Below are 12,563 nucleotides of genomic sequence, written 5' to 3'. Positions count from 1 at the left end.
TGCAACAACAAAACATAACAACTCTTAGTTGAACACTATCTAACCTAAAGGAGATCCACAATCACTCTATTTAAATTAACTACCGAGTCGACTAGATCAAGGATGCATTCATTTCAATTCATTATTGTTCATCAAGTGAGACTAAATCAAAGCCTTCATTATGGCTAAATACACCTTACATTGTATACCAAATCAAGATACTTTGATTGCATTGGTTCCTTGGGAAAATACATTGGTAGAAGCCCATGGTTTTTTTTTTGTGCATACACAGGATCACAAATTTTCACCTAATTTGTTGTGGATGCATAAAGGAAATTTTGTGCAGTTTATGCAAGTGTTGCAGGGATGAAGAAGCAAACAAGAGTAGATATTACCAATCATTAATTTTTTCCTTCTTTCTCCACCCAAATCTGCAACGCATCTTCACCACAACATCATTACACCTACAATCAACATGCTAACCACCTGTAACACTATTTCCATGCATCATATCATCATTCACAAACTCATCTAGCTTGTTGACATCAATGCAAAAATAGATAACTCCATGGTTGGCATTAATCCAAACATGATGCTACCAACAATTTCCCCCTTTAGTATTGATGACAACCGACAACCACAATGGAAAACTGGTCTCCTTCCATTGTTGGATTATTCTCTGTTGGTTGCTAGACTCACTCTCCCCCTTTGACATCAATGGCAAAGGGTGACCAAATCTCGCTGAATCACCATGCTGACACCAATGAATACTATTGATACTAATTGTTTTATGATGAAGCATAACCAACTTCAACACATTAATATACATTAGAAACCAAACAAAATATGCTACTCATACTTGGAGACATCGATAACATTGGGACATTAGGTCAACTATGCCAAGACCATGACCTTCCTCTAAACATGCTCCCCCTGAACATGTATTAGGGATGCAACTGATTCTTCATAGTCGTTGTACAAAAGGATTTGTTGTTGCTCCACATGTCATATTGAGCCCGTGCCTCCTTGCCACATGCAAGAGGCTACACCAAGTCTTTACAATAAGCCTTGATAAATGATACATATGAAAGTTCAGGGCTTTATAATGGAGATACAAAGAAATATCAATGATAGTACATGTTTGAAATAGATGACTCATTATTATGCATGCCAAAGATTATAACTCTATCTCCTATATATGGTTGAACCAAATGATAAGAAACTACATATTAGACCAGATTTCACACTCAAGGGTGCATACATGGCTAAAACAAAGTGACTCACGGTTTTCCATGCTTAAGATAAAGGAATCTATCTAGTGCATATCTAAATAATGGCTACTCAACAACAAGACCAAATGAGATACATTATCATACATGGCTGGTTTAACAACTTTAAACTCATTATTACAACATAATTATTGCTACAAACAAAAAATGAGTGAATCAAACATAAGATAACATGCAACCCTTGAAACCCTAATTGTATGCACAACTCCCCCTGAGCTCATGTATCTTCTAATCTGGATGCTAACCCTACAGACCTTATTGTTCTCTGTAGCCTCTCATTCACACTATGACGTTGCTACAAATCATCTTCGTGCCTTATTCATGCTACCAAGTTGTTGTCATATGCTCCCCCTGAGACCTTGTAGGCCTCACATTGTTCTTCTACAGTATTTTGTGAAAAATCTGAAATCAATGGACTGTAGTGGGGGCTATATTATGATACTCCACTTGTTGTTACTCCTTCTTCCAAAATTTGGTAGGTTTATTTTTGATATGTGCATTCTCCTCTAGTTTTCTATTGGGCCTACTTTGGATGAGCTACTCCTTTTTCCTAATTTTCCTTGAGGAACTGAATAGATTGCAGTCTCTAGCCATGTGACAAAATTTGTCACAAGTATAACACCTCACATGACCGATATAGGAGGAAAGAGGGTCAAATATTCTGCTAACCATGCTAGATATTTGCTTCGCATTTATCATGCTTCTACTATGTCTATGATATATGTAATCAACTGCCTTGTGGAAAAAGAGGTTACATGAGAAACAATAACCATGAAATGGACTAGTATAAATGATGGTTTTTTTATTTTCTCTGCTCCCCAAACTACTACATATTCTACTAGTCAGATGCGAACAATATGCTTCTACAACTAGCTGCAACATGTCCATAGTCTTGACAAATGTAACACTCAAACTCATGCATCATAGGAGCAAAGGGGTCATGAGTCCTCCTTTGATATCTGCCACACTCTTCTCTTGGAGTAAATGGTATTCTTGTCATATATTATCCTCTTGGTACACTTCTTGTCTATTGGATATACTACTTCTTTATTTCTTTGTTTCTGATCTTGGTGTCGTTATTTGTTATAGGCTTCTTAGGCTTCACATTGTTGTTTTCATGTGCTTGTGAGCCAGATTCTCCCTTATGAAAGCCAAGAATAGATATGGTAAAGATAGATCTTTGACTATTAAGGATGTTGTCTAAGACCTTGGTTATCTTCTCGTGCTTCACTTGGATTTCCTTCTATTCTAGTTGTTTTCTCGCTGAGACAACTTCAGCCTCAAGCTTTTCAACTTCGACCTCACTCTCTTTTAGCGAAATTCCCCTCACATCTTCGACTCTTCTAACTGGGTCTTTATGTTGATGGCTTCCTCCTTGAGATAAAATTAATTGACATCAAAGAGATACAATAAATTGTCTTGATCTATACTCATAATTGTCAGCCTTTCTACTTCAACAAAGTTTTTTTCTATTACAACAATGGCTTACTCAAATTTATCTTTAAGAACCATTACATAATCCTCATCTTAACTATTTAACTCAACATGGCTAACAACTAATCCATCTAAAACATAACTGAGAAATAGCTCATCATTATTCATAAATTTGTATCTACCTTGCTTCAATACACCTGGTTCTTGATTTTCTTATTTCTCTTATTGATAAGCAATTGAAGTCACGTTAGGGGGATGAATCTCATCAGGCTAAGACTCTTTCTTCTAAGAGCCATTCTTCTTATCAATCTCTCCATTATTTTTACTGTTGTTGTCTCCTCCATACAACACCTGCAATATGTCCCATATGTATTTAGCAAATGTCAGATCCACTATCTTATCTAGATATGCATTGTGAAGATTGTCATATATCACACATTTTGCTTGGGAATTATGTAGCTGCACTTTAGTTGAGAGGGGATATTTGCCACATCCTTCGCACATTAACTTCCACACATTAGAAGCAGAGACTCTCCTTGATGATCCATTCAATTTTTATTTTTTTTTTACAAAAAGTTCATCAGATTTTCCTTCAAACGGTCAAGCTGCACTTGAAGGCACTCACTCTAATACCAATTGTTGGGAGCTTGACAATAATAAGAGCGGGGGGTGGAGGGGAGGTGAAACAACATTGTGCACAATGGATCAAATTTAGCACTTTTTACCTTTTCTTTACACTAATTAATTGAATCATCAATAAGTAGCACAAGATACAAGTAACAAATATAAATATAGGATAAACCATGAATTATATAGAACATATAAAACAAGAGACAAAAAACTAACACATCAAGTAAACATCATCAATCACATGAGGACACCAGATGTTAGGTGGAAACCCTTATGGGAGAAAAACCATTGTATGCTTTTCTTTTCTTCTTCTTAATATGCAATAAATTTATTACATCATCATCCACTAGCCACCACAAGTGTGCAAGCCCTGAATTGCAATGTACATAGGCAACCACTTGCTCCAGGAGACTGCCTGATGGAATCCACCACTTCCTCAACAATGTAGGCCCCAATTTGCTACATGCCCCTACCTTCAATATTTTCTTAGGCCACCACCTAAAGGAAGTGACTGCTCCCTGAGCAAGCCACCACTTGCCACTTTGAAGGCCCCAACCTTCAAGCCCTTGTGGAGCACATTTCATACATTTTCATACTGGACCCACTATACTCTGCTCAATCATCTATTGGCCACTTTTCATCTATTTTCATATTTGACCCATATATAAACTCTTCGCTAAATCACAACCTATATCTACAACATAAAACTCTCTGCAATACCAACAAAAATTCTGATACACAAGTTGACCCATCTAGAGTACCTCTTAAACACCTTTTGTGACCCATTTTCCTTTGTTTTGTCTTTCATTTCCCTATACCTTGTTATTATTCCTAACAATATCATGCTTTTAGCAAGTCATGAGTACTAAGGTGATTATTAGAATATTTTAGGCATTTACTCATTTATTTGGTCTATATTTTAGTGTATTTTCTCTACATAATCACTTTCGACATTGCAACTCTTTTGGATAAATTATAGTAAGACTAGCTGCTAGTTACTGGAATGCGTTGGTTGGGTGTTGTTGACACCTAATCCTCAGCGGTTGGGTGTACCCAGAATGTGAACAGTCATCAAGTAGATGAACTGATCAGTCACATTCCTGTATATAAACAATAGTTACCTAATGAAATAAATCAATCAGTTTTTTCTGCCAAGTCTGGAGTTACCCTGGCCTGACATGGTATCAGAGCATAGGTCCTAGGTTCCTTTTTTGGCGTGCCTTGTAACTCCTCTGTCCCATATTCTGGCATAACGCATCTGCCTACTGGTTTTAGTGAAATTGCATCCGTTGGTTAACGCCTCTGCCTTATTCCCTTCTATTCTTAAATAATTTGTCTCTGCCAGCGCTCTGTCTATAAAGCTTGTATCTGACCTGCATAAGGACTGACAACGCTGCGCACTTATTCCCTTTAGAGAAACTGCAAGAGAAGAAAGTGGCACGATGGATGATTGAACATTGAATGCCCACGCTGAGCTTTCTTGTCGGAAAAACCTCAGGAGAAGAAATTGGCATTACCGTGCTTTCTTGCAGAGTGCGTTGGAAAAGGGGATGCCTTTGGCGGTCTGAGATCATTGTGTGGGTTATTGTTTTTTACTATGGATGAAGTACGCCTCCCTCTCCTTGTCAAGAGCCACTCTACTCCACAATGATAATGTGATATATGAAACGACTCAATAATATTGGATGCGCTGTTGAATGTGCGCTGTTTTAGATATTGAATACGCACTGTCCTGGAGCTACGCATTACCTCTTTACAAAGGGGCCGAACCCACGACCGCATGGATATGAAGTAATTTTTTACAGAATGCATTCAATCATTTATATGGTAGGAATAGTTCTCACTAGCAAGGAGAACTATCCTGAATGGTCCCGGATGATAAAACACACCCTCATCTTCAATGAGTTGTGGAAATGAGTGTGTGTTGGAGAAGAAGACAAAGACCCAGTGCAGCCTACATCAGACAAAGAGCTCATCATTTGGGAAAACAAGAACAACAAAGCCTATGCATTAATCGCAACATCTGTAAATGAAGAAGTAAGTCGCCATATTTCATCATATTCAACTGCCTTTGAAGCTTTACAAAAGCTGAAAGAACTCTATGACTCACATTCTGCACTTGAAGTTGTTCAGCTCATGATTGAACTCTTCACTCTTGAACTGAAAAGTAATGATCCTCTTTCTCTTGCATCTGAAGTAAAATCCATAATGCATGATATCAAATCCACTAAGGTTGAGCTGGATATCCCTCTTATTGCCTTTCTCAAGGCACTCTATCCTACTTACTCCAATTATCTTGAGTCTTTACAAGCAAATGGAAATCTTAAAGATATAACCTTTGACTCTCTTGTGAAAAAGTTTGCTGAAAGAGAGAAAGCCTTTGGAAAGAAGACAGTCCCTGAATCTTCTGAAGAGACTATGTGCCTTGCTCATAAAGAAAAGCATCCTGCTCAAGACTCTACAAGAGGAAGAGGGGGACGAAGAGGAAGAGGAAGATATTTCAGAGGCAGGGGGGGCAGACATTCTCAAGGAGAAAAGGCAGATCTGCATTGCATTCGCTGCAAACAAAATGGATCACATGATGCTTCTACATGCAAGCTACCATGGGACAAAATTGAGCAGAAAAGAAACCAACAGAAAGGTAAAATTGATGATACAGACAAAGGTAAAGCACCTGAATCTGCTCACTATATTGAGGCACAATGTAACATTGGAGTAAATGAAGATTTGTTTAATGCTTCACTTGCTTCTTCGAAAAATGATTGGTTGCTTGATTCAGGAGCAACTTGTCATATGACTCATAGGAAATATTTTTTTGAAGATTTCACTGACAATGTTGATGGAGCAGTATACTTTGCAGATCAGTCAAAAATCAAGCCATCAGGGCTTGGCACAATCAGGCTTAAACTACCTGGTCTTCCAGACTTTCTTCTGGATCATGTTCTATATCTCCCACAACTCAAGAGAAACTTGTTGTCCTTGGTCCACATCCGCTAGCAAGGTCACTCCATTCATATGTTTGATGGCAAGCTTGAGGTAAGAAAAGCATCTGACCACTCACTTGTCATGAGGGGAATAGAAGAAGAAAGACTTCTCAAACTGCAAGGAACCTCTGCTCATGCACAACATTTCTCATATATTTCTCATCATGAAGAAGGTACACTTCCATCAAGTTTATTATGGCATGCTAGATTTGGACATTTAAACTATGACAGTCTCCGTGTTGCTGGTTTGCCTACAATTCCTAGAAAACATAAGCAATGTGATGCTTGCATTCTAGGAAAGCATAGCAAACAGTCTTTTCATGATTCACATTCAAGAGCACATAGGAAGCTTGAACTCATTCATTCAGATTTATGTGGTCCAATGCTTGTTCCTTCTGCAAATGGAAATAAATATATCATGACATTTATTGATGATTACACCAGAATGTGTTGGGTTAATTTATTGAAGAACAAATCTGATGTTTTTCAAACATTCAAGAATTTTCATAAGTGGATTGAAAATGATGCACAATATCATATTGGGTATATTCGCACTGATAATGGAAAAGAATATACATCAAATGAATTTGAAAACTATCTTCGCCAACATGGGATCAAACATCAAACAACTGTGCCTTATAATCCCCAACATAATGGTGTAGCTGAAAGAATGAATAGAACAATCTTGAATATGGTACGATCCATGCTTTTCTTCAAAAATGTAAAGATAATGTTTTGGGCTGATGCTGTTCTATGTGCTGCATATATAAAGAATAGATGTCCATCTAATTCTATAAGAAACAAGACTCCTTATGAATTGTGGTATGGACATGTTCCTTCGGTAAAACATCTCAGGATCTTTGGTTCCACCTGTTATGCTTTGATACCAAAGGTACATAGAAACAAACTTGGCGCTAGAAGTCGTAAGTGTATCTTCCTGGGGTATTCAAACACCTCTAAAGCATACCGTCTCTATGATGAAGTAAATAAAAATTTTGTTGTATCTAGAGATGTCATTTTTCTTGAATCATCCAAATCTGACAGTGTTGTTGAGCGGCAACTTGATCGCTTGGATAGATTCACAAAAACGAAATCATTTCAAGAGTTTGATAATCAGATTCCACATCTTGAAGGGGGGATTCCTATACTAGATCAACATGTGGAATCTTCTTCTGAAGAACAATCTCCCCTGCATGAAACTCCAACACCGGATGATCCTTTAAGTGATGTAATTGATAGAATTGGGAGACTCAATCTTGATTCAGTCCCAACTCAATCAACAGAGCAGCCTGGACCATCTCAGAAAGGTCCCCCAAAGTGGCTGACAAAGACACTTGAAAGTGTTCATCCTGATGAAATTGGAAAAACAGGAACCAGAAATTCAAACAGACAAAATGGAGGTGATGTAGATGACTCTAATTCACCTGTTGATATGGATGTTACTTATGATTGTGAATTGAACTTGTCTACAGATTTTGAACCAACTTCCTTCAAAGAAGCTACTTCTCATGATGAATGGAAAGAAGCGATGCAAAAGGAGTATGATGCCCTCATAAAGAATCGCACTTGGAAGCTGGTTGATCCTCCATTTGGAACCAAACCAATTGGCTGCAAGTGGGTCTACAAGAACAAATACAAAGTTGATGGCTCACTTGACAAGCACAAAGCTAGGCTTGTGGAAAAAGGTTTTGCACAGAAGGAAGGGGTCGATTATGAGGAAACTTTTGCCCCCAGAGCAAAATGGGCCACCATCCGGACACTCTTTGCACTAGCTGCTCAGAACGGTTGGAAAGTCCATCAAATGGATGTAAAAATTGCATTCTTGAATGGAGATCTAAAAGAGAATGTTTTTATGTCCCAACCTGAAGGATTTGCTGTGAAAGGACATGAAAATAAAGTATGCAAACTTGTGAAGTCCTTGTATGGCCTCAAACAAGCACCACGAGCCTGGTATGAAAAACTAACGGAGCATCTTCTGAAACTCAACTTCAATCATTTTGATCTTGATGATGCAACTTTATTTGTTAAGAAAGTTGGCAAAACAATTGTATATCTTGTGGTATATGTAGATGATCTTTTAATGATAGGGAACAATGAAAGCTATATTGCATCCATAAAGAAAGAATTAGGAAAAAGTTTTGAAATGACTGATTTGGGCTATGTTCATTATTATCTTGGCATTGAAGTAACCCAACATCCAAAATCCATATTTCTTTCTCAAAAGAAATACATTGGAGATTTGTTAAACAGATTTGGCATGACAGAGTGCAATCCTCTTTCTACTCCAATGGAACAAAACTTAAAGCTCACATCTATTGAAGGAAAGGAATTTGAGGATGCAACAAAGTATAGACAGCTTATAGGAAGTCTCATCTACCTCACTACTACCATACCAGACATTTCATTTGCTGTTGGAATCCTCTCCAGGTTTATGAAAAAGCCTTGTGAGGGACATTGGTTTGCTGCAAAAAGAGTCCTAAGGTACTTGAAGGGAACTCAAGACCTTGGAATCAAGTATACACAGCTGGACGACTTCAGCTTGATTGGATACTCTGATTCAGACTTCGATGGAGACAAAGAAACTGGAGTATCTACTTCAGGATATGCTATGAGTCTTGGATCAGGAGCTGTCTCTTGGAGATCACGCAAACAATCAGTTCCAGCAGATTCCACAACAGAAGCAGAATACGTGGCAGCAGCTGAAGCAACGAAAGAAATTGTGTGGCTCAGGAAAATTCTTGAAGATTTGCAGGTAAAACAAGTACAATCAACTCCACTCATGATTGACAACACCTCTGCAATAAAGTTGGCCAAGAACCCAAAGTTCCATGATCGTACTAAGCACATCAATACTAAATATCATCTGATCCGACATCGTGTTGAGGCCAAAACAATCCATCTCCGTCATTGTTCCACAAATGAGCAAATTGCAGACATCTTCACCAAAGCGCTTGGAAGAGAAAAGCTTGAAAGATTCAGAACGATGCTTGGACTCACCAACATCCCTTCAGATTAAGGGGGGAAATTGTTGACACCTAATCCTTAGCGGTTGGGTGTACCCAGAATGTGAACAGTCATCAAGTAGATGAACTGATCAGTCACATTTCTGTATATAAACAATAGTTACCTAATGAAATAAATCAATCAGTTTTTTCTGCCAAGTCTGGAGTTACCCTGGCCTGACAGGTGCATCAAGTTAGAATTACTAGAAGAGGCCATCAAAGTAGTTACCGGAGGCTAATATAATCTAACAACCAAAGTCCGACATGGATATCCACGCCCACGATTAGTCCAACCAAGGTGATTTTCACGATTTAGGATATGTTTTGTGGACCAGATGATCTTCTTATCTAAGAAGATATTTCTCATATATATGATGTTGGTTGGATGGTTGTGCCCTTTGTTGTATTTTTGTAATGAATGGAAAAAAAAATTATAATGACCAATTCATGTTTCTCGGCATGAGCTAAACTGTATTAAAATTTATATACCTCTGTAAATGGATGAATAGTTAGCCGTAATGTTAGTCTGATCTGTTGTTGTGGCTAGTTGCATATTTCTTGAATCTGTAAACTTTTTGATGGCTTATATTAAAACACAGTTGTTGGTTTCCATTACTCTTTAAAGTTTATTTTTGACTGCAGTTCTCCCAGTCACACAGGCCCCCCTAATCTGGGATGAGCTTGCAGTTTCGTAGGCGTGTGATAAATGTATAGTGTAAGTTTATTTATACTATTGTAAGTTCATATAATGAATTGAATTCATTTCAACATAATCATGTAGACTTATGTTATTTCTTGAAGCATTTACATTTCTGCGAATTGGATTACTTTCTTTATGTGGAGTGACAACCTTGCGTGGAGGAATAACGACATAGGGATCCATCAAAGTTGTGATCAACCCCGAGACTTAGGATGATATTCCTCAAGTGTTTATATTGTTTCCATTTCTAGCATAATGTGATTTTATGTGTTTGTGGGCTTGCTGCATAAATTGTTGAACCTGTTAAACATCTCTATGATGTTAATGAATGGAATAATTCCTTAAATTTAATCTTTAATTATGTTTATATGACATGAAAGTGTTGAATCTAGGTTTTGTAAGGATATATTAGTAATAGAATGTTGTAACCTTTAATTGATTATTAACCAGTTGAGTCTACTTTTTCATATACTTTGTCGACACCTTGTTAGCTTACGATCCTGAGTTGAAAATTTAATGTACAACAATTTAAGCAATTAAATTTATCATCATCTTTGGTGCCATTGATGGGGAGGTGCCAAGGAATTAGGTTTTGATTGGTTTGATGTGTGAATAGTCCCCTTGCCTATAGTATCTTAGCATCCTAAAACAAAGAGTGGAAAGAACTATAAGACGAGAGGTAAGAACCTATGCATTCAATTTTGTGTGTTTTTCTTCCTCACTAGATTTAGATGACGTTGGTATTGTATGAGTAGGGGAAAATGTAAAAGGGTAGGGGTAAAGGAAAATTGAATACTCCATATAATGAAGTAAAATCAAAGAAATCTCCCAATACTAACTTGTTGATAAGTAATAATTCAGAAATGAGAAACAATAACATGACATTGGATAATCAAGTGAACTCAGAGGAGACATCTGTTGCCGAGATGGTAGTTAATGTTGCTATCTCTTTCGTGGGTTTTTAAATCAGAATGAACCTATATCTCTTCCAACCTATTCCAAAGGTTTGTACTAAGTATCATGTCAAAATCTTTTCTAATGTTAATGAAACAATAAAGGATATCATTTTTATTATTGTGACACTCAACTGGGGAACTTTTGAGGTCAAGATGGGCCTCAAAATAAAAAATGTACTAACAAAGTTAACTTTAAAAGAACCAATAAGATTCAAGAAGATGATTTCATCCCCAGGGGTAAATATTTTGGAGGGAAAAGAAAAATAACTACATTTTTAATTGTATTTTTGGCTTATATCCTTATACGTTTCTTCAAATGTTAATTGAAGACACATTGGATGAATAATTAAATTCCACATCCAACAGGTACCCACTCTACATACTTATGAGTAGACCCACGTCAAAATGAATTGAAAATACATCAAAACGACCCATTGAACATGTTTTTTCATGTATTTTCATTTTTTTATGTGGGTCTACCAAGAAGTATGCAGAGTGGGTACTCGTTGGATGTGGAATTTAATTGTGCATCCAACGAGTGTCTACACTTGAAATTTTAGTAAACCTATAAGGGGATAAGCTAAACATACAATACAAAAAGTAGTTTCCTTTATTTTTCTTTAAAAATTCATAAGTATTGTTTTATTAATTTCCTTAGGGGGCCCATTTCAGACCTCAAATTTCCCCTAATGCCTCCACAACTATCTTAATATTAATAAGGTCATTGATAGTTGGATGATATCTCTTAAACATATTTACACCTTTAGCTAAATTTCCATGGATTTGTAACCATATGCTAATTTGCTTTTCCAAAATAATTCTGTAACACTTGGAGAAAATGGGTCTAATAATAAAGGTCATATAATTGGAGGGAATAATTTATCTCCACTTTTAAAATAGATACAATGATGTTTTGCATCGAGGTTTTAGGAAAGTCTTGCTTCATTGCTAATTTGAAGAACTTATGTTGTAAGGGGTGAGGATATGCTCTTTGATTTTAAAACTTTTGGCTTGGTATCCTTTAACGTCCCTAGCTTTCTCATTTCTTATATGCTTAACCTTATACTCTATGTCTTAAAGAGAAAATACTTCATCATCTATAGGACCATTTAGAATGTTGTCCATGTAGTTAGTGTATTCAAAAATATTTTTAAGGTAGGAATTCCAATCCTCCAAAGAAATCATATTATTTTCTTTAGTTATACAAATTAGAATTTTTCCTAAACAACTTCCTATCATTAAGTTAGACAGGTTCAAAAGCTACTCTTACTTTCTATTGATATAGTACATTTTCTTCCCTTTAATAAGTGCTTTGTATATTATTATCTTATTGAGTTTTAAGGAATCACTAGAAGCATCCCTAATGGATTTCCTAGCAATTTTACATTTATATTTTCATACCAAGGGTTAGTTGTTCTATTATTCATTTTACATGACACCTCAATAGAGGAGTTGTTAATGGAAGTAGAAAGTGTTGTTATAAAATTATGATATAAGTATTTGATGTTATCCTTACAAGTTAGGAGATCTAAACCAATATTTAATTCCTTTAAAAAAATATCAAATTTACTTATGTAAAAAAGAAGGTG

Source organism: Pinus tabuliformis, chromosome 4_2, assembly GCF_031772625.1.
Source record: "Pinus tabuliformis cultivar Carrire ecotype Pingquan chromosome 4_2, CPIR1, whole genome shotgun sequence".
Classification (NCBI taxonomy): Eukaryota; Viridiplantae; Streptophyta; class Pinopsida; order Pinales; family Pinaceae; genus Pinus; species Pinus tabuliformis.
The sequence above is the reverse complement of the archived record's forward strand: the minus strand, read 5'-3'. Positions refer to the sequence as shown.